The sequence below is a fragment of the Schistocerca nitens genome, chromosome 1 (assembly GCF_023898315.1).
Source record: "Schistocerca nitens isolate TAMUIC-IGC-003100 chromosome 1, iqSchNite1.1, whole genome shotgun sequence".
NCBI lineage: Eukaryota > Metazoa > Arthropoda > Insecta > Orthoptera > Acrididae > Schistocerca > Schistocerca nitens.
In genome coordinates, this window is record NC_064614.1 from 67,327,514 (window position 1) to 67,353,939 (window position 26,426).

Sequence of the window (26,426 nt, forward strand, 5' to 3'; positions counted from 1 at the left end):
TAAGTCTCCTGCAATGAAACGCAACCTTTGGCTCGCCTTCCCCACAATATTATCTATGTGGTCTTTCCAACTGAAGTTGTTCGTAATTTTTACACCCAGGTACTTAGTTGAATTGACAGCTTTGAGAATTGTACTATTTATCGAGTAATCGAATTCCAACGAATTTCTTTTGGAACTCTTGTGGATCACCTCACACTTTTCGTTATTTAGCGTCAACTGCCACCTGCCACACCATACAGCAATCTTTTCTAAATCGCTTTGCAACTGATAATGGTCTTCGGATGACCTTACTAGACGGTAAATTACAGCATCATCTGCGAACAACCTAAGAGAACTGCTCAGATTGTCACCCAGGTCATTTATATAGATCAGGAACAGCAGAGGTCCCAGGACGCTTCCCTGGGGAACACCTGATATCATTTCAGTTTTACTCGATGATTTGCCGTCTATTACTACAAACTGCGACCTTCCTGACAGGAAATCACGAATCCAGTCGCACAATTGAGACGATACCCCATAGGCCCGCAGCTTGATTAGAAGTCGCTTGTGAGGAACGGTGTCAAAAGCCTTCCGGAAATCTAGAAATACGGAATCAACTTGAGATCCCCTGTCGATAGCGGCCATTACTTCGTGCGAATAGAGAGCTAGCTGCGTTGCACAAGGACAATGTTTTCTGAAACCATGCTGATTACGTATCAATAGATCGTTCCCTTCGATGTGAATTCATAATGTTTGAATACAGTATATGCTCCAAAACCCTACTGCAAACCGACCTCAATGATATAAGACTGTAGTTCGATGGATTACTCCTACTACCCTTCTTAAACACTGGTGCGACCTGCGCAATTTTCCAATCTGTAGGTACAGATCTATCGGTGAGCGAGCGGTTGTATATGATTGCTAAGTAGGGAGTTATTGTATCAGCGTAATCTGAAAGGAACCTAATCGGTATACAATCTTGACCTGAAGACTTGCCCGTATCAAGCGATTTGAGTTGCTTCGCAACCCCTAAGGTATCTACTTCTAAGAAACTCATGCTAGCAGCTGTTCGTTGCAAGCTCATGGGTTTACAGAATAGAATGTGGCTCATGCAGAAAATTGCGGAGTAACTGGGCGTGTGTTGAGCGACCGCTTTAAAGAACGTATTAGGCAGACAGACAGCAGCGGGATGAAGTCGATCACTGCCGTTTTAAAGGCCTGTAACGGCTTCACCCAAGTAACGGGGAGAAACCGATGAACTTTTAAATTAAAGAAGCTTCAAAGATACGGTGGGATATGTTTACATTCATTTTGAAATACTAGGTATTCCTCAGGGACCTAAAATGTACGTAAATCGACTAATAGAACATTTGATGGTAATACTATTGCCTTTTCCTTAAAAATAGACGCGAGACATTCAATTCTCGTACATCATAACGAGTTTTCAATCAGTGTGTGAATTATCAAAGTCTGTGAAATTGCAGTATCTATGACTGATGCCCTTGGGTTTTACTTTTGTTATAATTTGCCTGAGAGTAGTTTTATGTACATGAGAGACATCTGGGAATACAAAATAAACGTGCTTAGATACTCTTTTGCTTCAATAGCTGACTTTAGCGTCATTCTCTGCCATCTGAATCATTTGACACGTAAAATTTATGTTGTTGCTACCAGTCGCAATTATGCCAATAAAAATTCACCTCTGTTGTATGAACTGCAGTTTTCACCTTTTTCAGTAGCTCAACCATAATCTATGACACCAGACCTGTCGTATCATCCTAGACAATTTTCTCCGATTCAGAATGTAATTGATCGTCGTTTGATCATTCTGACTGCATATCATTACCCGACTCCATGAGATCGTGGACCACTATTCCCTTCCCAGCTGCAACAATGAGCCTTTTCTGCCTTGGGCGTTTATCAGCAGTTCCGGTGGTCTCCTTTCGTAGTTCCTTTAGGTCGTGCACAAACGTTTCTTCACCTTTCCTCGGAGATTCTGGAAGTTTCTTAATAGTTTCTTAAGGAAAGATTCTTGCTTTACAGGAGCAATGTCACGTGACACGAGTCCTGCCATTACGTTGGATATTAAGTGAGCACCTACTTTCCCCAATGTCTTCTTTAGCATCTTAGGAAGCTCACACTCAGGCAAGATTCCTCTGTTTTTCACTTTCAGTTCTACTAACCACTTTCTCCAGTGGATGGAAGAAAGCTACATCAAGAGGTCTGTAAATGTGGGTGGAATATTATGGAAGTAAAATGAAGTCGATTTCGTTCCTTCAAGCAACTGAATAACATGAGGAAAAAGATGACTGTGCTCAACAGTGTTCGTCTTTTGAACTTAGAACAGGCTCCCCCTTATGTTTGTTTTACCGTTTGCCCTTCACCTACTCATTTAAGGTTGTATAGGTCACACCAAAGCACTCGGATGCTTTACGAATGTTTCGGCTCTTCCCTTCTCTTCCCGAACGGCATATTCCAGACATACTGCGTTGTAATTACTTTTTCCGTACCCATTCATCTTCCTTACGTACGTTCGTAGCATGATCGACGTCACTTTGAAAAACACAAGAATTCTCAATTGTTACATCAGTACTCGTTCATACGACAAACTTCAGCCTTTCGAAATAAATAAATCGCAAGGCAATGAATTCACTTACAGACTGACAGTCCGAAAAACAGCTTAATTAAATGCCTATGAGGCGATATTGTGACACATTTTGTAAAGTGTATTTGTTTATTTCCCATACTGTCGCTCATCCATGGAGGTAAGCAATAAAGGGATTTGTGATTACACTACAAGCTTGAAGCCGACGTCCGCCATCTTAAGTATCCCAAAATATTAGATTCACCGCATTCATACCTCCACGGTTCACAGAGGTGATACTTTCCCGTGACATCATTCTCACGTGCCGATGCCCAGTTTAGACCGTATTGGGTACTTTGATTGTGTGGAAACGTAGTTGTTTCATCAAAAGTGGTAGCTTGCGTTTTTGATGGGTGTAATAATCGATCGTAATCAGAAGTTCAAAGGAATCACATTTCATTCGTAAGTTCAAATGGCTCTGAGACCTATGGGACTCCACATCTGTGGTCATCAGTCCCCTAGAACCTAGAACTACTTAAACCTAACTAACCTAAGGACATCACACACATCCATGCCCGAGGCAGGATTCGAACCTGCGACCGTAGCGGTCACGCGGTTCCAGACTGACGCGCCTTGAACCGCACGGCCACACCGGCTGGCTCATTCATAAGTGGAACCCTTCAAGCAGTATTTTCTTTTTTATGTATCAATAATGGTTGCACAGTTTACTTTTATTGTAGTGGTTTTATTTCTGTCATTTGACTTTGGATTTTCCTTACTTACCTTACTTTCCGTTGTATCTATTCTTTACTGTTTTCCGTTGGATTCCAAATCGCAAAGGCTCCGACATCAGAGCCACACTCTGCCAACGGCCTCGTACCCACACAATACACAACTACGTAATTACGTTTCTTGTTGGGATAGAATCTCATGCCCTAAAGTTCTCCCCCCGAAGATTGATCAGATTTCTTCCCCTTCTAAAAAAGTTTCCGGTTCGAAAATACGCAGGCCGCGTTCATATGTAGGTGAGTTCTGTGTGTATAATTGTATGAATATTTATGTGTTGTTTGCTTCCTTCCTGAAGAAGACTTTGCTTGAAAACTTAAGTGAACAATGATTTCGTCGTGCTTGCCATCTGCTCCGCATGTGAGTAACAATCTATCTGCTTCACTGTGCAGTTATTCTGTCATGAAGTTTGTTGTAAATAATTCGCTGCAGTTCAACAGGAACAATCCGCAGCTCGAGGTCTTGCGATAAGGCTCTCGCTTCCCGCGCACGGGGACCGGGTTCGATTCCCGGCGCGGTCAGGGATTTTCCCTGCCTCTAGATGACTGGGTGTTGTTGTGTCGTCTTCGTCGTCATGCATCCCCATTACGGTCGGAGGAAGGCAATGGCAAAGCACCTCCGCTAGGACCTTGGCTAGTCGACGGTGCGGGTCTCCCGCATGGGACCTCATCATCATCAACAGGAACAATGGTGTACGTAATTACAATACCTGAAGAAACTACTGATATTCATTACGCCACACTAACGGTGTCTGTGGCACGAGCAATGGTTGACACGACTACAAACAAAAGTTTTTGATCACATACCTCGTGATACAAAATGCCTGACAGACAGTAAAGTAAAATTTGAAACTAAAGTGAAAACAATAGGTTTGTTTATAATTAAATAAATCTTCTGCTACCAGTCACGATTTTTCTTCATTTTACTATTCGCACGACGCGTTTCGAGAAATAATTCTCATTTTCAAGTGCGTTTTTTGATGTGTGTTAAGCCATTTCTTTTGATGTTGTCAGTGTGTGTGAGTCTGCTTCATTTTGTTGACTTTTACTGTAATACATAAGAAACGCGATTTTTAGTTGGGTATCAATACTTTCTGTGAGGTTAGTGGCTAAAGTTTGAGAACAATTTGTACTTACAGTTTTCTAATGGTCCATTTGTGTAGTCTCACACACACTTAACATCACACACAACTTGTACACTTTATACATCGAAAATATCTTATATAAACAAAACAGTTACAGAGATCTTCTTACAGGTAGTTCACAGAGATAACATTATAGGTCTTCCACAGATTATGATATGCTTTTGTACAGAGGTTATTTATCTTAACAGTTTGATTTTACAATTGTGCTTATTTATATGTTTTACTATTTTTATTTAAGTATATTATCGAAACATCTGAAGAAATTCACTGATTCACTTTCAAGTTTTTCATTTAATATTTTATCTTCACATTTTCTGTAATGTGCATATATATCCAGTTCTTCAAGCAAATCCATTTTATGTCCTTTATTTAGTCGGTGGAGTACTCTGACATTTTGCTCTATTTTTCCAAATGGGTGTCCTGTATTATGTATGTGTGTTGCTATTGCTGATGTAGTGTGTTTCTTGTGTGTGTATGCTCTAATGTGCTCTGTGTACCTGGTGTTAATATTTCGGCCTGTTTGTCCTACGTAGAACTTGGAGCATTCCTGGCATGTTACCTTGTATATTCCAGAGTTTGAATATGGATCATGATTACACTTTATATTATGTGTTAGTTTTTGGTGTAGTTTATTGGCTGTAGAAAACCCAATTTTTACTCTGTGATTTTTGAAAATATTTGCAATCTTCTGTGATACATTGCCTATGTATGGAATGCTAGATATATATTTGTTTTTCTCTTTTTCTTCTGTGGTGCAGTTTGTACCTGGGTTCCTCTTCACTTTGTCTAAGATTGTGTCAACCATGGAAGCATTGTAACCATTGGCAACTGCAATCTTCTTCACTGTGTTTATTTCTTGTTGCATAGTTTCTTGGTTCAATGGTATTTTAGTTGCCCTATGCAGCATTGACCTGTATGCTGCCTGTTTATGGATATTTGGGTGACATGAGGTTGCAGGGATTGTGGTGTCAGTCATTGTGTTTTTCCTATAAATTTTGAATGTGCATGTGTTGTTATGTCTTGTAATATTTAGGTCCAGAAAGTTGATACTTTTATTTTGCTCAAGTTCCACTGTAAATTTGATTTTCTCATTTAGTTTATTGAAATGATTAAGAATGTCTGCGATGTCTTTGGTATCTCCTTTCACTAACAGTAGTGTGTCATCTACATATCTCCTGTAAAATTCTATTTTCTTTAGGCAAGGTTCTTGGCTGTCAAATAATTTTCAAAAATAACAGAGTAAAAATTGGGTTTTCTACAGCCAATAAACTACACCAAAATCTAATACATAATATAAAGTGTAATCATGATCCATATTCAGACTCTGGAATATACAAGGTAACATGCCAGGAATGCTCCAAGTTCTACGTAGGACAAACAGGCCGAAATATTAACACCAGGTACACAGAGCACATTAGAGCATACACACACAAGAAACACACTACATCAGCAATAGTAACACACATACATAATACAGGACACCCATTTGGAAAAATAGAGCAAAATGTCAAAGTACTCCACCGACTAAATAAAGGACATAAAATGGATTTGCTTGAAGAACTGGATATATATGCACATTACAGAAAATATGAAGATAAAATATTAAATGAAAAACTTGAAAGTGAATCAGTGAATTTCTTCAGATGTTTCGATAATATACTTAAATAAAAATAGTAAAACATATAAATAAGCACAATTGTAAAATCAAACTGTTAAGATAAATAACCTCTGTACAAAAGCATATCATAATCTGTGGAAGACCTATAATGTTATCTCTGTGAACTACCTGTAAGAAGATCTCTGTAACTGTTTTGTTTATATAAGATATTTTCGATGTGTAAAGTGTACAAGTTGTGTGTGATGTTAAGTGTGTGTGAGACTCTACACAAATGGACCATTAGAAAACTGTAAGTACAAATTGTTCTCAAACTTTAGCCACTAACCTCACAGAAAGTATTGATACCCAACTAAAAATCGCGTTTCTTATGTATTACAGTAAAAGTCAACAAAATGAAGCAGACTCACACACACTGACAACATCAAAAGAAATGGCTTAACACACATCAAAAAACGCACTTGAAAATGAGAATTATTTCTCGAAACGCGTCGTGCGAATAGTAAAATAAAGAAAAATCGTGACTGGTAGCAGAAGATTTATTTAATTATAAACAAACCTATTGTATCTACAGTCGCAGGCTTTCACAAACCATTTATAATGGATCAAATCAAATTAAAGTGAAAACGTTTCTCTTCGAAAATTCCTCCAATTCCCCTGAAGACTATTCATTATCGTAACAAAAAAATGGTTCAAATGGCTCTGAGCACTATGGGACTCAACATCTTAGGTCATAAGTCCCCTAGAACTTAGAACTACTTAAACCTAACTAACTTAAGGACATCACACACACCCATGCCCGAGGCAGGATTCGAACCTGCGACCGTAGCAGTCCCGCGGTTCTGGACTGCAGCGCCAGAACCACTAGACCACCGCGGCCAGCATTATCGTAACACGTAAATGGTGTTGACTAGAAAGCACTGACTAACATCTGCCTTTCTTTAATTAAAAAACAAAACAAAAAACTAATTAATGATTAGCATGGAGGGATATTTACAAAAATAATTGATGTTAATATCAAATGACTCGTTCCACATCATTAAGATTTATCTTGCAAATGATACGTATAACATGGAACTGACTAACTATTGGTATAGTAAAACATGATATTGACTCCTGTACTTGGAAACGTCAAATTGAAATTTAAAATGAAGCAGATGATCAAAGTAAATGTACATTCCAATTGTGATATGTTTATTCCTGAAAAACTGACAGTTGCTTGCGAGAAATATTCCGGGTAAACGAAGCAAACAGGCTACTGTTGTGAAGGTAGGCCTATACGCTACACAAATTAGGTTATCATTACTAAAATATGAATAAAATACGTATATCCATTTAAGGGGTCTAACCGTTTGAGGCTATTCCTTTAAGCACATTTATAGTGTTGCACTATGCTGGAAATCGTTTAGTAAATTTCATTTTTTAACCTAACAATGCTATTATTGGTCACACACTGAATAATGCATCTTAGATAAGAGTTCAAAGTAGATGTGCAAACTTCAGTGAAACTAATGAACCGACTGTCTAATTAAGCAAGAACTTTATTCTGCATGGAGGTACACCTCTATGCAGTTCAGCTTATTTGACATTTCAATAATCGTTCACTTTGTTGATATACATTAGATGCGGTAGCACGCCTTGCGTCTTCCCTCATTTCACACTTTTATGGGCTAGCAACGAACACGTAGGTAAGTTATTTGCCAACGTGAATATTAAAAATGTTGTACACGCGAGATGAAAGCTGCAAATCTAACGGACCTGGACGCAAACGAGCATTAGTTTCGGAATTCCAGCTTCATTTGCTATTGACACAAATACAGTAACAGCGGAATTAAATGAATTACGAAAGCATGTTTTTCACATCACTTCCGTCTCTTCTTGGTTATTCGAAATATATCAACAAAAAATAAATCACATTAACGAGCAAACTGTGTCGTATTACTAGAGCAAACACTCATTTAAGAACAGAAAAAATTCGAAATTGCCTTCCTTACACTACGTTATTCATTTAAGCGGGTTGTTGCGTGCACACGACGGAAATAAAGAACAACAAGCAATCGCAAACGGTAATCTGCTAATGTTTGCGGGTACTGAAAATGTTGACAGGCCCAGCCCACTCTCGATTTAAAAAAAATTACAGCGTAAGTCTATAGTGCCAAAGGGATTATACAATATATCATGAAGTTCACGGTTTTGCCACCAGGCAGCAATAACGAAAATTACAACGATGTATTGGGTATCGACTTCAACTCTTTTGACGGCAGCTTCGCCCGTCACAGAACACAAAGCTTTCTGTCGCAGTCGACAAGCAAAGACGAATAGTGAAGATCAGAAAATGCTAATAGTGGTAAATCTATTTACGAACAACTAAGTACATGTATGATTAAAATTTAGAGAACAAAGTTAGGTTGTTGAATATCGTTACTTACATATGGCTAAAATGATTCACGCATTGCATAGGTACCAGGGAAGTTTGCAGCGACTGCGAATGTTGTCTGCTCCAGCTTTAGGGGCATTTGCAGTGACAACTGGTGGCAAGGGTGAGAGCTGTGAGCCACTACACCACCCAGTCCGCCAGACTGCAGCACCAGTTTGGTTCGCGCTATGGCCACTTGCTGGCTGCCTGACTGCAGGACCAATGTGTTGGCGCAGTCGACCCAACCACAATGGAGTTCTCCACGAGCACTGGCCATTTGGTAGCCAGCAGCCGGCCGGTGTGGCCGAGCGGTTCTAGGCGCTTCAGTCTGGAACCGCAAGACCGCTACGGTCGCAGGCTCGAATCCTGCCTCGGGCATGGATGTGTGTAATGTCCTTCCGTTAGTTAGGTTTGAGTAGTTCTAAGTTCTAGGGGACTGATCTACATCTACATCTATACTCCGCGAGCCACCTTACGGTGTGTGGCGGAGGGTACTTATTGTACCACTATCTGATCCCCCCTTCCCTGTTCCATTCACGAATTGTGCGTGGGAAGAACGACTGCTTGTAAGTCTCCGTATTTGCTCTAATTTCTCGGATCTTTTCGTTGTGATCATTACGCGAGATATATGTGGGCGGTAGTAATATGTTGCCCATCTCTTCCCGGAATGTGCTCTCTCGTAATTTCGATAATAAACCTCTCCGTATTGCGTAACGCCTTTCTTGAAGTGTCCGCCACTGGAGCTTGTTCAGCATCTCCGTAACGCTCTCGCGCTGACTAAATGTCCCCATGACGAATCGCGCTGCTTTTTGCTGGATCATGTCTATCTCTTCTATTAATCCAACCTGGTAAGGGTCCCATACTGATGAGCAATACTCAAGAATCGGACGAACAAGCGTTTTGTAAGCTACTTCTTTCGTCGATGAGTCACATTTTCTTAGAATTCTTCCTATGAATCTCAACCTGGCGCCTGCTTTTCCCACTATTTGTTTTATGTGATCATTCCACTTCAGATCGCTCCGGATAGTAACTCCTAAGTATTTTACGGTCGTTACCGCTTCCAATGATTTACCACCTATGGCATAATCGTACTGGAATGGATTTCTGCCCCTATGTATGCGCATTATATTACATTTATCTACGTTTAGGGAAAGCTGCCAGCTGTCGCACCATTCATTAATCCTCTGCAGGTCTTCCTGGAGTACGTACGAGTCTTCTGATGTTGCTACTTTCTTGTAGACAACCGTGTCATCTGCAAATAGCCTCACGGAGCTACCGATGTTGTCAACTAAGTCATTTATGTATATTGTAAACAATAAAGGTCCTATCACGCTTCCTTGCGGTACTCCCGAAATTACCTCTACATCTGCAGATTTTGAACCGTTAAGAATGACATGTTGTGTTCTTTCTTCTAGGAAATCCTGAATCCAATCACAAACCTGGTCCGATATTCCGTAAGCTCGTAGTTTTTTCACTAAACGTAAGTGCGGAACCGTATCAAATGCCTTCCTGAAGTCCAGGAATACGGCATCAATCTGCTCGCCAGTGTCTACGGCACTGTGAATTTCTTGGACAAATAGGGCGAGCTGAGTTTCACATGATCTCTGTTTGCGGAATCCATGTTGGTTATGATGAAGGAGATTTGTATTATCTAAGAACGTCATAATACGAGAACATAAAACATGTTCCATTATTCTACAACAGACTGACGTAAGCGAAATAGGCCTATAATTATTCGCATCTGATTTATGACCCTTCTTGAAAATGGGAACGACCTGCGCTTTCTTCCAGTCGCTAGGTACTTTACGTTCTTCCAGAGATCTACGATAAATTGCTGATAGAAAGGGGGCAAGTTCTTTAGCATAATCACTGTAGAATCTTACGGGTATCTCGTCTGGTCCGGATGCTTTTCCGCTACTAAGTGATAGCAGTTGTTTTTCAATTCCGATATCGTTTATTTCAATATTTTCCATTTTGGCGTCCGTGCGACGGCTGAAGTCAGGGACCGTGTTACGATTTTCCGCAGTGAAACAGTTTCGGAACACTGAATTCAGTATTTCTGCCTTTCTTCGGTCGTCCTCTGTTTCGGTGCCATCGTGGTCAACGAGTGACTGAATAGGGGATTTAGATCCGCTTACCGATTTTACATATGACCAAAACTTTTTAGGGTTCTTGTTTAGATTGTTTGCCAATGTTTTATGTTCGAATTCGTTGAATGATTCTCTCATTGCTCTCTTTACGCTCTTTTTCGCTTCGTTCAGCTTTTCCTTATCAGCTATGATTCGACTACTCTTAAACCTATGATGAAGCTTTCTTTGTTTCCGTAGTACCTTTCGTACATGATTGTTATACCACGGTGGGTCTTTCCCCTCGCTTTGGACCTTAGTCGGTACGAACTTATCTAAGGCGTACTGGACGATGTTTCTGAATTTTTTCCATTTTTGTTCCACATCCTCTTCCTCAGAAATGAACGTTTGATGGTGGTCACTCAGATATTCTGCGATTTGTGCCCTATCACTCTTGTTAAGCAAATATATTTTCCTTCCTTTCTTGGCATTTCTTATTCCACTTGTAGTCATTGATGCAACCACTGACTTATGATCACTGATACCCTCTTCTACATTCACGGAGTCGAAAAGTTCCGGTCTATTTGTTGCTATGAGGTCTAAAACGTTAGCTTCACGAGTTGGTTCTCTAACTATCTGCTCGAAGTAATTCTCGGACAAGGCAGTCAGGATAATGTCACAAGAGTCTCTGTCCCTGGCTCCAGTTCTGATTGTGTGACTATCCCATTCTATACCTGGTAGATTGAAGTCTCCCCCTATTACAATAGTATGATCACGAAACTTCTTCACGACGTTCTGCAGGTTCTCTCTGAGGCGCTCAACTACTACGGTTGCTGATGCAGGTGATCTATAGAAGCATCCGACTATCATATCTGACCCACCTTTGATACTTAACTTAACCCAGATTATTTCACATTCGCATTCGCTAATAACTTCACTGGATATTATTGAATTCTTTACTGCTATAAATACTCCTCCACCATTGGCGTTTATCCTATCCTTGCGGTATATATTCCATTCTGTGTCTAGGATTTCGTTACTGTTCACTTCCGGTTTTAACCAACTTTCCGTTCCTAATACTATATGCGCACTATTTCCTTCAATAAGCGATACTAATTCAGGAACCTTGCCCTGGATACTCCTGCAGTTTACCAATATTACGTTAAATTTTCCTGTTTTTGGTCTCTGAGGACGGACGTTCTTTATCAACGATGCTGATGTTCTCTCTGGTAAGCCGTCAGGTATTTTATCGTTTCGCCCAAGGGGGGGTCCCTCTAACCTAAAAAACCCCCGTGTGCACGCCACACGTACTCTGCTACCCTAGTAGCTGCTTCCGGTGTGTAGTGCACGCCTGACCTGTCTAGGGGGGCCCTACAGTTCTCCACCCAAAAACGGAGGTCGATGAATTTGCAACCATTATAGTCGCAGAGTCGTCTGAGCCTCTGGTTTAGACCCTCCACACGGCTCCAAACCAGAGGACCGCGATCGACTCTGGGCACTATGCTGCAGATATTAAGCTCAGCTTGCACTCCGCGTGCGATGCTGGTTGTCTTCACCAAATCAGCCAGCCGCCGGAAGGAACCAAGGATGGCCTCAGAACCCAAGCGGCAGGCGTCATTCGTTCCGACATGTGCTACTATCTGCAGCCGGTCACACCCAGTGCGTTCAATAGCTGCCGGAAGGGCCTCCTCCACATTACGGACGAGACCCCCCGGCAAGCACACCGAGTGCACACTGGCATTCTTCCCCGACCTACCCGCTATTTTCCTGAGGGGCTCCATAACCCGCCTAACGTTGGAGCTCCCTATAACTAATAGGCCCGCCCTCTGTGACTGTCGGGACCTTGCCGGAGAATCGACCACTGGCCCAACAGGCGAGGCATCCTGTGGTGGCTCGGAAACGATGTCATCACCACTAGGAAGCACCCCGTACCTGTTGGAAAGGGGTAAGGCAGCTGCCACGCGGCCAGATCCCACCTTCGCCTTTCGGCCAGGCACGCGCGAGCCCACCACTGTCCGCCATTCACCCTGGAGTGATGGCTGACCGGTAAGATGCTCACTGCCGGAAGACGCAGCGACATCAGGGGTTCCATGTGATTCCAAGGCCACCGAAGTAGGCATAGGTCTCACCACAGTTGCCCCAACGCCACTACGAGCCGACGCCTGCGCCTCGAGCTCGATGAGCCTAACAGACAAAGCCTCCACCTGCCCCCGAAGAGTGGCCAATTCTCCTTGCGTCCGCTCACAACAACCACAGTCCCTACACATGACTATGTTTACCCTACTCTATACGGTGACAAATTCCCAAGATAATCTTCTGATGAGCTACTCTGATAATCAAGAAACACTCACTGAAATACGAGACGCGAAAACTACGCTAGGTTTTCCCAGAAAAACTGTTTAAAAGCTAAGCGCAGCAAATAAGTACAAAATAAATTTCTCTCCTAACGATCAAGAACTCTTAGTTTCTATGCAGAGCAGATAAACACAAATAGAATCCCTTCCTTAGTGGAAGGTTGTAAACAAAATGCAAAATAAACGCTTTATACAAACAGTACTCGCTGCTGCTGGTGCTCTCGCTCTGGCTGTCACAAGACAACTGCTGATTCAAGTGACTAGTGGCTAACGGCCGCGAAACAAACAAAAGACGGTTTTAGGGCGCTTTCTGTTCTAAACGATCAAGAAAACACTAAGAAATCTAACACGAAAACTACGTAAAGTTTTATCAAGAACTGTTAGTTACTATGCAGAGCAGATAAACACTAATAGAATCCCTTCCTTAGTGGAAGGTCGTAAACAAAATGCAAAATAAACGCTTTATACAAACAGTACTCGCTGCTGCTGGTGCTCTCGCTCTGGCTGTCACAAGACAACTGATGACCTAAGATGTTAAGTCGTATAGTGCTCAGAGCCATTTTTTTTTTCTTTTTTTTTTTTTTTTTGGTAGCCAGCAGACTCCAGCGCCTGGCAGTGCGAGCTGCATTTTCCGTGTGACGTTTCTGTGCATTTATTCCTGCATTTCCCTACACGCCCCTTACACGTCAACTCTCTTGCACCATAAACAGCAGTTAACCGCAAGAATAAAATTTTGTTAGAAACCGACTGATATATTGCTAAGTGGGGTGAGTATGTTGGCTACGCCGAGGAATCATAACCAAATGTCAACATGCGAGGCCCAAAGAACAACTATTAAACTATATGAAATAAAATTGTTATGACCTGAAAAGTTTGCGGTAGGACGTTCGAACTGCACGGTTGGCCGAGGGTCATCATGGGAATTAGTATGTGCATGCAAGGTTTGATTTAGTGACGAGTTCACTAATAAGAAAAAATGGTAGACTTGGCGGACTCAGAATCCGCATATCGCAGGTGATGGCATGTTATACAATGTCCACTCATGGAATAATCGGTGTGATATTCCTCAATGACACGGTGACTACCGAACTGTACGTGAAAGTTATGGAAGATAATTTATCCCCATTATCCAAAGTGACCCAAATTTCGACAGGATGTGTTTCTGCGATGTAGAAAAAAAATGGAGTTTATTCAAAGACACTTTAGTCGAAGCAGCACAAAACGTATGTGGCAGAACATTTGGAAAGGAAAAAATAAGACAGACAAGTTGGTGGGATGATACTACCATCCAAGCAGTTAGAAGAAAAAAATGGAGCGTGGAGAAAATGGTGGAAAACTAAAAATGACGAAGACCATAAAAGACATATAGAGGAAAAGAAGAACTGCAAAGAAATAGTGGAAACAGCAAAGAAAAAGGCATGGGAAGAGTTTACAAAAAAAACTTGAAGAAGATGTGAAGAGCAATAAGAAAATGTTCTATAAAATGATAAAAAATGAAAGGAAGGCTTCTGAAGTACCAGTAAAGATGGAAACAGAGGACGGTACCATTATTGAAGATCCAGACAATATAAAAGATCTCTGGAAAGAACATTTTAAGAAGCTGTTAAACGCTGAGGAGGAGGTACATGAGGAAATAACAAATAATGGAGAAATTGAGAGAAGCTGGGAAGCAGAATTAGGACAAATTACACGGTAAGAAATGGAAAAAGCTATGAAGAAGATGAATGGGGGGGAAAGCCCCTGGACCTGATGAAGTACCAGTGAACATGATAAGAGCAGCAGGTCCAGTGTGAATGCAGTGGCTAAATAGGGTACTATCAAGCGTGTGGAGAAATAGTAAAATACCTGACGACTGGAGAACAGGAGACATTGTTCCCATCTTCAAGAAAGGCAACAAAAGACTTTGTAAAAACTACAGAGGAATAACCCTCATGAGTCATACAGCCAAGATTTTTGAAAGAATTTTACTAAACCGAATAAGTGAAAAGATAGAAAAGGAGCTGAGTGAAGAACAGCATGGGTTTAGGAAAGGAAGGAGCACGATCGACCTGATATTTTCTATCCGTCAACTGATGGAAAAAAGTTGGGAGTGTAACAAAAGGGTGATAATGGTTTTTATAGACATAGAAAAGGCATATGACTCAGTTGACAGGGAAAGACTCTGGGAAGAACTGAGGAAGGTAGATATAGAAGATGGATACATTAATGTTATAAAGACAATGTACAGAGGCCACAATTTTAGAATTAGAACACCACTGGGGAACTCTGAATACTTCGAAATAAGACAAGGACTTAAGCAAGGAAGCATTCTATCTTCTGCGCTTTTTAATGTTGTGATGGAGGGAATGAATAGGACAGTTAAAGATATAGTAAAAGAAAAAGACAAAAAGATGATTTTTGCTAATGATATGGTAATATGGGGTGATAAAGAGGTAGATTTACAGTTACAGCTTGATGCGTGGAAGAAAATAATGAAAAGGTATGGATTAAAAATAAATAAAGATAAGAGTGAAGTAATGGTATTTGGAAGAGAGAAAGGAATCAACGGAAATATTACCTTGAATGGAGAACCCCTCAAAGTGGTAGAAAGTTTCACTTATTTAGGGAGTGAAATATCTAGGGATGGAAGAATAACTAACGAAATTAATAGGAGGTTACAGAAGGGAGGCAATTTCTGCCAAACAATAAAACATCTGGTTTGGAATAATGAAGTTTCAGAAAGAGCAAAACTCCTTCTGTATAAGAATTATTACATCCCTATTGTCACCTATGGTGGAGAAACATGGACAATGACAGAAAGGGACTGGAGCAGACTGCAAGCAGGGGAAATGAAATTTCTCAGAGCAGTTAAGGGAAAAACAAGAATGGACAGAGTAACGAATGTAGAGATTAGAAAGGACCTCAAACAAGAAAGTATGAGAGGGAAATTGAAAGAAAGAGATTAAGATGGTATGGACATGTTAAGATGATGCATGGGCAGAGACTCCGCAAAATTATGGAAGAACTAAAGATGGATGGGAAAAGACCTAGAGGGCGCCCAAGAACGCGGTGGAAAATGGGAGTGAGAATATCTCTTGAAAGGAGAGGTGTGACATGGCAGCAAGTGGAGGAAGAAAAGTGGTGGGAGGACCGCGCTAAATGGAGAGGACTCGTCAGCACCCAGACCCGGCAGAAGCTGGAGCGGGATTCGGATATAGATAGATAGTGTTTCATGTAAAACGGAGCTCGACTCCATCGAAGCAGGAGAGTGATGTCCTGGAGGAGGACTTTGGTGACCGCATTCTGACTCTCGAGTACACTGAGGCCACTAGCATGGGCCTCGAATCGCCAACATATTCTCCGGATCTGAATACTTGCGAATCCTTTTTGTAGGCCATATTAAAGACTAGGTGTACAGTAATAACCCCAAAACCCTAGCTTAGGTGAAAACAGCCGTTCAGGAGGTCATCTACAACATCGACGTCCCGATACTTCAGCAGGTCATGCAGAATTTCGGTATTCGTCTGCGCCGCACCATCGCCAACGACAACAGGCAAATCGAACAATCAGAACCTAAATCCGAACATCTGTAGTGACGTTTGCATGTTAAATAAAGTGTCTCCACACAGTAGTTTATAACAAGTTCAAGTCTTTTTTTCATATAGTTCAATAATTGTCACCCTTTACAGGCAACCTGGCAGCTTGTTTCATCAGACTATGTGTGAGGGAAGCCAAAAACAAACGTTCCAGAACTTTCACAACAATGCGGAGCAGACAGAACGCCCTACGGTAACGAGGCTAAATGCAATAAGTTCACCTGGAGAAGCCATACGAACACCTTTCAAGGTGCGATCTTCGCGTTAAGAAACGCCCTAACATCCTGAAGTTGAACAACAGAACCGCCGAGAGCGGCACTTGTAACCATTTGGTTAAATTATACGGCGAAATACAAACTTAACATGACATACAATATAATAACAGCGATAACAATATCGGGAACTAAATTAACGACCCATAAATGATGTAGGCCATACAATTGCGATTTAGTTAGAATAATGTTTATTCAGAAAGCAAACTAATAGCGAAAGTGGTCGTATTTAGAATTACTATTACACTCGAGCGCATTTCCATTTGACACAGTTCGATCATTCAAAATCTCATCGTGAATTAAAAAGACCAACACTCCACTTCATTAACTACGCGAAAAGTTTGAATTCACTCCAGGCGCGCGGCTACTTACCGCTCAGACAGTAAAAAATGGTTCAAATGGCTCTAAGCACTATGGGACTTAAGGGGATACGGAATCACCTATCCCCGCAATGTTAATATATGCCTACTATAGGGAACATTTTCTCACAAACTACTGGAGACAGAGAGGTAAAAATTTTACTGTATGTGCATTCATATGTTACAACAATACTGAAACAACAGTTTATTGTCAAAGTATTTTCTTACAGAGATATTGTACATTTATTTTTAAGTAAATTTTTTCCATCGCTTTTTACTAGACTATCACCCCTAGGTCTTTTGTAAATCAAGTAATTAAAAAATCGTTGTTTCAGTATGTAATAGGGACCTATGTCACTACGTCATAAAAATTTCAGACTTCTAGGTTGACCAGTACCTGAGATAATGTTCCTAGATGAAGTAAAAAGTAAACTTACGGGAAACGGAGAAAGAAGATTAAAACATTCCTGATCCGTAGCTAATACCCCCTTCACAGTCTTCATAATCATCTTCAAGTCTTCTTTTGGCACCCCTCTGCACCTGTCTTGCTTTTTTCACTAATGTCTTGATTATATTATCAGCATGCCTTAGTCTGTGCTGATCTAAAAAGAACATAGCACGTACCGTACGGGAACCAACACACATACCCAACTTTTGAAGGACCTGGCATTTAGTTATATTTCCAAGATTGAAGGTTGCCACAGCATCATACACACCAAAATGTAGTGTATTAATTCCGACAAACACTGTTTTTGGGAGACGATGCCATATCACACTATTCAAGCACTCGTTGGGGTTCTGCGTTTTTCCGTGAAGACATTTCATCAGAAGACTTCTGTCAGCCAGATCTCTGAAAATGGGCTTTATTTCTGCCATGATGGCTGATGGTAGACTGTGGTGGTGAATGTATTTCTCTCCTGTTGTTAGTCCCCTATTGTATTTACACCAGCTGTTTTCACCTTTGGGGCACAAACCATGTTGTGGATGCTCATCCGTGGATGCGGTGTGGAAATATAAAGCCCATATAGCTCTCCTCATTTCTTCAAGATTGCCTGTATTTTGCCTGATTGCAAGGCCATAGCAGTTCTGAATGTGGTCTATTATGGAATCAGTCAATCTTCCTCTGCCATCCAAGGTTTTCCCATCATCTAGTTTTTTCCCTTTCATAACTGATTTTAACCTTCTCAGCCTGGCACCCATTCTCTTCTGCACATGTCCTATACATTCAAGTTTGCTTATATTTACACTGTTCCCATATGGTTTGCTTTCCAAAACTTCTTTGAATGCTTTAGAGTCACCATCTCCCAGATATTTGACATAGCGAACATTATACCACTGTGAAGAGCGATGAAAAATTTTCTTCACCCCAGCAACCTCCATGCCACCACTACTACCATAATAATTAGCAATACAGTCATCACTGTGTTCATTTTTCAGCCTGCCTGTGCACCTACAGTATTTAGACATTATTGCAACATCAATAACCTTGCCAGTATCAACACTAGTTGCTGTTACAACACCATTGTTGGAGGTGTGGCCCCTTTTCTGCCACGTGCCATCAAACGCCACTGTGAGGTCACGACTGCCGTCATTTTCTTCCACTGCTTCTTCCACAGCAACCTGCATTGACTTCTGTGCTACATCTTCAACTGCAGATCCTAGTACATAATTGTAAGCTTCAAACTTTGAAGGTGCACTTGGAAGATTTAGAACACCACATAGCATATCACCAGCTGCTTTGCCCTTACCAATTGCTCGCAATCCATAAACTAACCTAATATTTACACTATAAAGTTCAGTTTTCTTGTATCCATTATTTACAGTTACTGAAACCGAACATGAAAACTTACAGCTGTATTTACAAACACTGCATATTAAATTAAACTGGGCAGCCAGGCCAACATGGGATTCTACTTTCAGAGAAACGTTTCCATGACATTTTTTGCAGCACAAACTGTTTTCAAGAGCTTCACACAATATATTCGTATCAATGAGTTCAAAAACTTCATTCCCTCTATCAAGTAAATTATATTTCTCTTCCAAATCTCTTAGTTTTTTATGAGAAGCACTGTTTTCATTTGGTGTAAGTTCGTTCGGCAAATCAGTAATAAGTGGATTCACATTTTCCAACAGTGATGATGATGAACTGCTTTGCTTTGCTAATGAATCATTATTTCTTTTCTTTTGCCAGTTCACACGCTTTTTAAATACTTTTGCTTTAGCTCTAGGCATTTTCACTGCGAAAAATGAAGCACTAAATACGAAATAACTCAACAACAACTACTTTCTTATATCACACTGTTTACAAAACAGTCCCGCCACAAAGTCAAAGAGTAACTTGAGGAAACCAGAGAGAAACATTTTCGGGCAACTAGTGTATAAATAGTTGCTGGAAACCGGGATATTTGAATTCATGTCACTTTAAAGGTACTGCCAAAAAGTTCATGGTCAGCTACGAGAGACGTGTATAACTAAAGCGCAATACCCGATCTCACAAATATATAAAAATAAAATAGTTATAATTGTAGTAGAGCTATGTATGATACGTCATTTTAAAGAGGAAACATGGCAGAATATAATACGCCAATTAAAAAAAAATTCGATTTTTTAACCCAAAATCCGATTCCGTATCCCCTTAACATCTGAGGTCATCAGTCCCCTAGAAACTAGAACTACTGAAACATAATTAACTTAAGGACAGCACACACGTCCATGCCCGAGGCAGGATTCGAACCTGCGACCGTAGCGGTCGCGCGGTTCCAGACTGAAGCGCCTAGAACCGCTCGGCCACGCGGCCGGCTCAGAGAGTAAGCCCTTCCCCATCTCGTGGGGAATTTGCGCCTCTTTTGGCACGCAGTCCTGGACGACAGGACACAATTGCTGTAGGCTGCCTCTTTCGGCCACATACTTAAATGAGGGCAAAATGCTCGCTAACTCACACTGTTAAACCATTCGTCACCTTTTTTAACCCTGAGAAGACTGAAAAGGAGCTGTCTTCATTTAACAGTATGCTGTAGTATGAAAAAGAGATTTATCTATGGTGTTTATAATCGTATACCGAACGTTAAGTATATGGGAACAATCAGAATAAACTATTTTATAATTACATTAGAATGGGAATATGTCTCAGATTTTTCATAAACATTTCATGATTTCCAGAAACCTTCATATTCTATCCGCTCCAAAACTCAAAATGTGTATATTTGTTGGTTCCAAAACTAAACATGTCCTCATGTAATTTCCAAAAGTCAACATATTCGTTAAACTTTTGCTATTGTTTATGAAATTTGGAATATATTTTAAAGCAACTACCGGATACTTGTCTGAGATAATTTTCTGAATTAATTTTATTTTTTACATACTTTTAATTTCAACACAAAGTGACCTAGCACTTTTTTCCATTCTTCTCCGTTTTCCTTACATGCGAGAAGTTCAGTTTTGGAACTGACGGCCTCATAATAGAGGAAAGTAACTGAAGTACATCACAATACATTTTATTTCCGCAGTATTGATACGTTTTCCATCTGAGACAAACATGTTGTATTCTCCCTATAAAAAGATAATTCGAGATGAGCATATTCTGGGATATTCCATTTCAAACTTCTTCTTCAATACTCATCGTTTAGACGCACTGGGACATTCCTCCATAGTCTCTTGATGTTCACAGTTGGCTGAGCATTGTCGAAGATCAGTGTCTTGCTGACCTCTAAAATGATGTTTTCCAACACTTCATCTCTAAAAATCAAGTTTTTGGGTGAAAAGTATTCATATTAGAATAGCCCTCATCATTGGATAGCTACTGATAGCTGATGGCGAAAGAGTGATAGTTGTTAGTATTTCTCGTGCACTGTGGCTGGGTAATTACTTGATGACAAGAAGACACAAAGCTGGAAGCTTAAACGGCTGGTGTTATTATCGTTGTGGTCTTCACTGCGAAGAATGGTTTGATGCAGCGCTCCATTACTCTATATTCTGCAAGCCTCTTCATCTTCGAATAAGTGCTGACACTTACATACTTTTGAAACTGCTTACCGTATTCATCTCTCGGTCTCCCTTTACAATTTTGTATGTTGGCAGCCCTATGTAGCGCTTTGCATTAATAACTCTGACAGCACTGTGCGCATTCTGTAAGAGACCTCTCTGTGGCTGGTCGGAATAGCAGTTAGAGATGAACAGCCAGCAATGGTGGAAGTTAATCAAAAATCGTTCAAATGGCTCTGAGCACTATGGGACTTAACATCTTAGGTCATCCGTCCCCTAGAACTTAGAACTAGTTAAACCTAACTGACCTAAGGACATCACACACATCCAAGCCCGAGGCAGAATTCGAACCTGAGACCGTAGCTGTCGCGCAGTTCCAGACTGCAAGTCTACATTTTATACCGTCTCTACTTCGCCCATCATCAGTTATTTTACTGCCAGAGAGTAGAAATCATCTACTGCTTTTAGCGTCCCTTTTCCGAATCTAATTCCCACATCGTCGCCTGATTTAATTTGACTACATTCCATAATCCCTGTTTTGTTTTTGTTGATATTCAACTCAAATTCTTCTTTCAAGACTGTCCATTCCGTTCAACTGCTGTTCCAAGTGCTTTACTGTCCCTGACAGAAATACAATGCCACAGACGAGCCACAAAGTTTTCATTTCGTCTCCCTCAACTTCCATTCCTACTCCTAATTTTTCTGTGGGTTCCTTTACTGTTTGCGCACCGTACAGTTTGAATTCCGTCGTTGAATGGGCTACAACCTCCCCCCCCCCCCCCCCCCCCGGCCCCAAACTCCCATTCCCAACTAGCGCTTCCATTTCATGTTCCTAGACTCTTATAACTGCCGCCTGGATTCTGTAGAAATCGTAATTAGCCTTTCGATCCGCGTATCTTATTTCTGCTACCTTCAGAATTTCATAGAGTGTTCCAGTTAACATTCTAAAGAACTTTCTCTAAGTCAACAAATGCTATAAAATTAGGTTTGCCTTTCCTTAACCTTTCTTCTCAGAGAAGTCGTAAGGTCAGTACTGCCTCACGTGCTCCTACAGTTCACTGGAATCCAAGTGGTCTTCCCTGAGTTCGGGATTTGTAAACAACTCGTGTCAGCACTTCTCAACCAAGGGTAACTAAACTGACAGTTCTATAATATTCTCATCTGGAACTGGAATTCGAATGACCGTATTATACTTAAAGTCTGAGGGTACTGCACCTGTCCCATACATCCTGCACACCAGGTTGAAGAGTTGTCATGGCTGGCTCTCCCAAGACTATCAGTAATCTTTTCGGGAAATCGTGTTCCCTACTGGCCATTAAAATTGCTAAACCAAGAAGAAATGCAGGTGATAAACGGGTATTCACTGGATAAATATATTATACTAGAACTGACGTGTGATTACATTTTCACGCAATTTCGGTGCATAGATTCTGAGAAATCAGTACCCAGAACAACCACCTCTGATCGCCTGCGAATTGAGTTAGAGTTTGGATGGCGTGTACAGGTACAGCTGCCCATGCAGCTTCAACACGATACCACAGTTCATCAAGAGTAGTGACTGGCGTATTGTGACGAGCCAGTTGCTCGGCCACCATTGACCAGACGTTTTCAATTGGTGAGAGATCTGGAGAATGTGCTGGCCAGGACAGCAGTCGAACATTTTCTGTATCCAGAAAGGCCCGTACAGGACCGGCAACATGCCGTCGTGCATTATGATGCTGAAATGTAGGGTTTCGCGGGGATCGAATGAAGGGTAGAGCCACGGGTCGTATCACATCTGAAATGTAATGTCCACTGTTCAAAGTGCAGTCAATGCGAACAAGAGGTGATCGAGACGTGTAACCAATGGCACCCCATACCATCACGCCGGGTGATATACCATTATGGCGATGACGAATGTGCGTTCACCGCGATGTCGCCAAGCACGGATGCGACCATCATGATGCTGTAAACAGAAACTGGATTCGTCCGATAAAATTACGTTTTGCCATTCGTGCACCCAGGTTAGTCGTTGAGTACACCATCGCAGGCGCTCCTGTCTGTGACCCAGAGTCAAGGGTAACCGCAGCGACTCCGAGCTGATAGTCGATGTTGCTTCAAACGTAGTCGAACTGTTCGTGCAGATGGTTGTTGTCTTGCAAACGTGCCCCTCTGTTGACTCAGGGATCGAGACGTGGCTGCACGATCCGTTACAGCCATGCGGATAAGATGCCTGTCATCTCGACTGGTAGTGATACGAGGCTGTTGGGATCCATCACGGCGTTCCGTATTACCCTCCTGAACGCACTGATTCCATATTCTGCTAACAGTCATTGGAACTCGACCAACGTGAGCAGCAATGCCGCGATACGGTAAACCGCAGTCGTGATAGGCTACAATTTATCAAAGTCGGAAACGTGATGGTACGCATTTCTCCTCCTTACACAAGTCATCTCAACAACGTTTCACCAGGCAACGCCGGTCAACTGGTCTTTGTGTATGAGAAATCGGTTCGAAACATTCCTCATGTCAGCACGTTGTAGGTGTCGCCACCGGAGCCAACCTTGTGTGAATGCTGTGAAAAGCTAATCATTTGCATATCACAACATCCTCTTCCTGTCGGTTAAATTTCGCGTCTGTAGCACTTCATCTTCGTGGTGTAGCAATTTTAATGCCCATTAGTGTACTTCCGGGGCGTTGTTTCGATTTTCACTGCTCTGTTAAATTCTTCTCGCAGTATCACATATTTTATCTCATCTTCATCTATGTCGTCCTCCGTTTTAATGTTACTGTCTTAAAGTTAAACTCCTTTGTGTACACACTCTGTATACTCCTTCAACCTTTCAGGTTTCGTTTCTTTGGTTTGTACTGGCTTTACATCTGAGCTGTTGATATTCATACAGCTGCTATCCTTTTCTCTAATATTGTTTTTAATTCTTCTTTAGGCGGTGTTATATGGTCATTCCTGCAAAGCCACTTCGCGCTTCCTATCGGTACCAGTTTTTGGACGTCTATATTCACTTTCGTCTGCTTCATTTGCAGTAAGCCAACAGAATTGAACTTACTAAAGCAGAAGATTCGGTTTATTTGCATAATAGGTCGTCAGTGCTATTTTCCGTGTTCTCTTCGAAACGGATTTACCAAAATCCATTTTTTTCTACCTTATAGATATGTATAATCTCATCTTTTACCTTTTGATTTTTTTTGAACAAGCATATTTCACCTAATTAGGGTACGTTCAACGGTTTCTCTTTAAGGTATGTTCAATAATTCCGATTACTCCTGTGTTTTATATATCTAGGAGATGTAAAAACTACTGACGATGCCTGAAATAACTGGGTAAATGATTTTTGGCAAAACCCAAAGTAAAATTTCAGTGCAAATACTAGATAAACATCATAGCAGTAGTAGCTGATTACAAGTACTAACATCACGGGAACATGTTATATTCTATCTATGTACCTCAAATTTATATTGTTGTGATTATTTCCTCTTATCTCACATTCTGCTGTTAACTCATCTTCTTCTATTCGTTTCCCTCTACAGCTGACTCCACGAAGTGCTTGCTTGATCAGATACAATGTAGAGACTGGGGTTTATTTTTCGTGGTGATAAGGCGATCTGGGAGTTGGTTATGTGAAGCAAAGATACCTTTATTTCTACAGGTAGGTCGGTCAGATGTGTGATGCAAACACTGCTGACATGCTTCAGTGTGTCTGTGTTGCACTGTTAATAGGATCGACCAATAAGCACTGATGCAGATATCGGTAGCGAAATTGTGTTTTGATATTATCCATTAAAACAGATACGCGCAGGATAATTAGCATACAGATTAATGGGCCCGGTGACAGGTTTGACAGCAACATCCCCCATATCTGTGTCCTGTTGTCCCCCCCCCCACCCCCACCCGTCGGCCACGGAGCACTACATTAGGCCTCCATTCTAATTATGTTCTCATTGTTTTCCATTATCGCTCTGTGGCCACTGGAACATATAATATGCAGCTCGCTTTTTCGTGTGGGCTACTTGGGATGGGGTAACGTGAAATTGTTTCCACTACCGAACCGACAGTAACACAAAAAATTACTAATCTTGCTATAGATGAAATTTATTTAATTCTCTTTCTCTTTCGTGATCACACGCGATTTACATTTGTGGAAAGTACGCAAATTGGTGAGCCTTTCATTCTGGGAAATATTAAAAGCAAATATGCCAATTATCTCGCTTGTAATACGTTTCTCATCACAGCCATTTTAATTCCCTCCGTATTCTAAATATTACCAAATGACTCCGACATGTATTTTTAGGACCCTTTTTTAAACCCTTTCAGTACAGATTCTTTATCCATACTTTTGATGCAGGTAGCGTTTTGAAAGAGTTCAGAATATTGTTGAGGATACATACATTTTACAGCCTAAAAGAGGGAATTAGTACTGTAATATGAAATTTGTGAGATCTCTATTTCCAGGCTTGTGCACGTAAACAGGAATGCTCCAATGACTGATAAAAAAGATTACTGTTTTGTTTATTCATACCATGTCTTTAGTGTATTCATACCACGCTTTGCAGGCAGCGTACGGAATAATCTCAGACTTGGCACTCGAACCAGCAGATACCATTGTAATAAATTAACTTCACAGCTTTCATGTAGTATTGCCCAGTATCTGAGTTTGAAATATTTAAATTATGTTCTCTATTTGCAACCACTGAAAAAAGTCGATATTCCCTGCAGCATAACGATATCTCTGTCACAATAAGTTGGTTCTTTCAGCAACTGTATTTCGCATATGCAGACGTAATTGGAATGGGGTGCGCGTAAACTAATGTTTGCCCAAATGTTTTGTTTAGTCAGACAAATGCTGACTGCAAACGTACCATCTTGATAGCAAATTTATACGTATCTGACCCTTATGAATGCAACGATTTAATAGTAAATTAATACGCATCTGACCCTTATAAACGTATAAACGCATTGGATATTTAAAGTGACATTTCAATATAAATTTGCAAATACACTCCTGGAAATTGAAATAAGAACACCGTGAATTCATTGTCCCAGGAAGGGGAAACGTTATTGACACATTCCTGGGGTCAGATACATCACATGATCACACTGACAGAACCACAGGCACATAGACACAGGCAACAGAGCATGCACAATGTCGGCACTAGTACAGTGTATATCCACCTTTCGCAGCAATGCAGGCTGCTATTCTCCCATGGAGACGATCGTAGAGATGCTGTATGTAGTCCTGTGGAACGGCTTGCCATACCAATTCCACCTGGCGCCTCAGTTGGACCAGCGTCCGTGCTGGA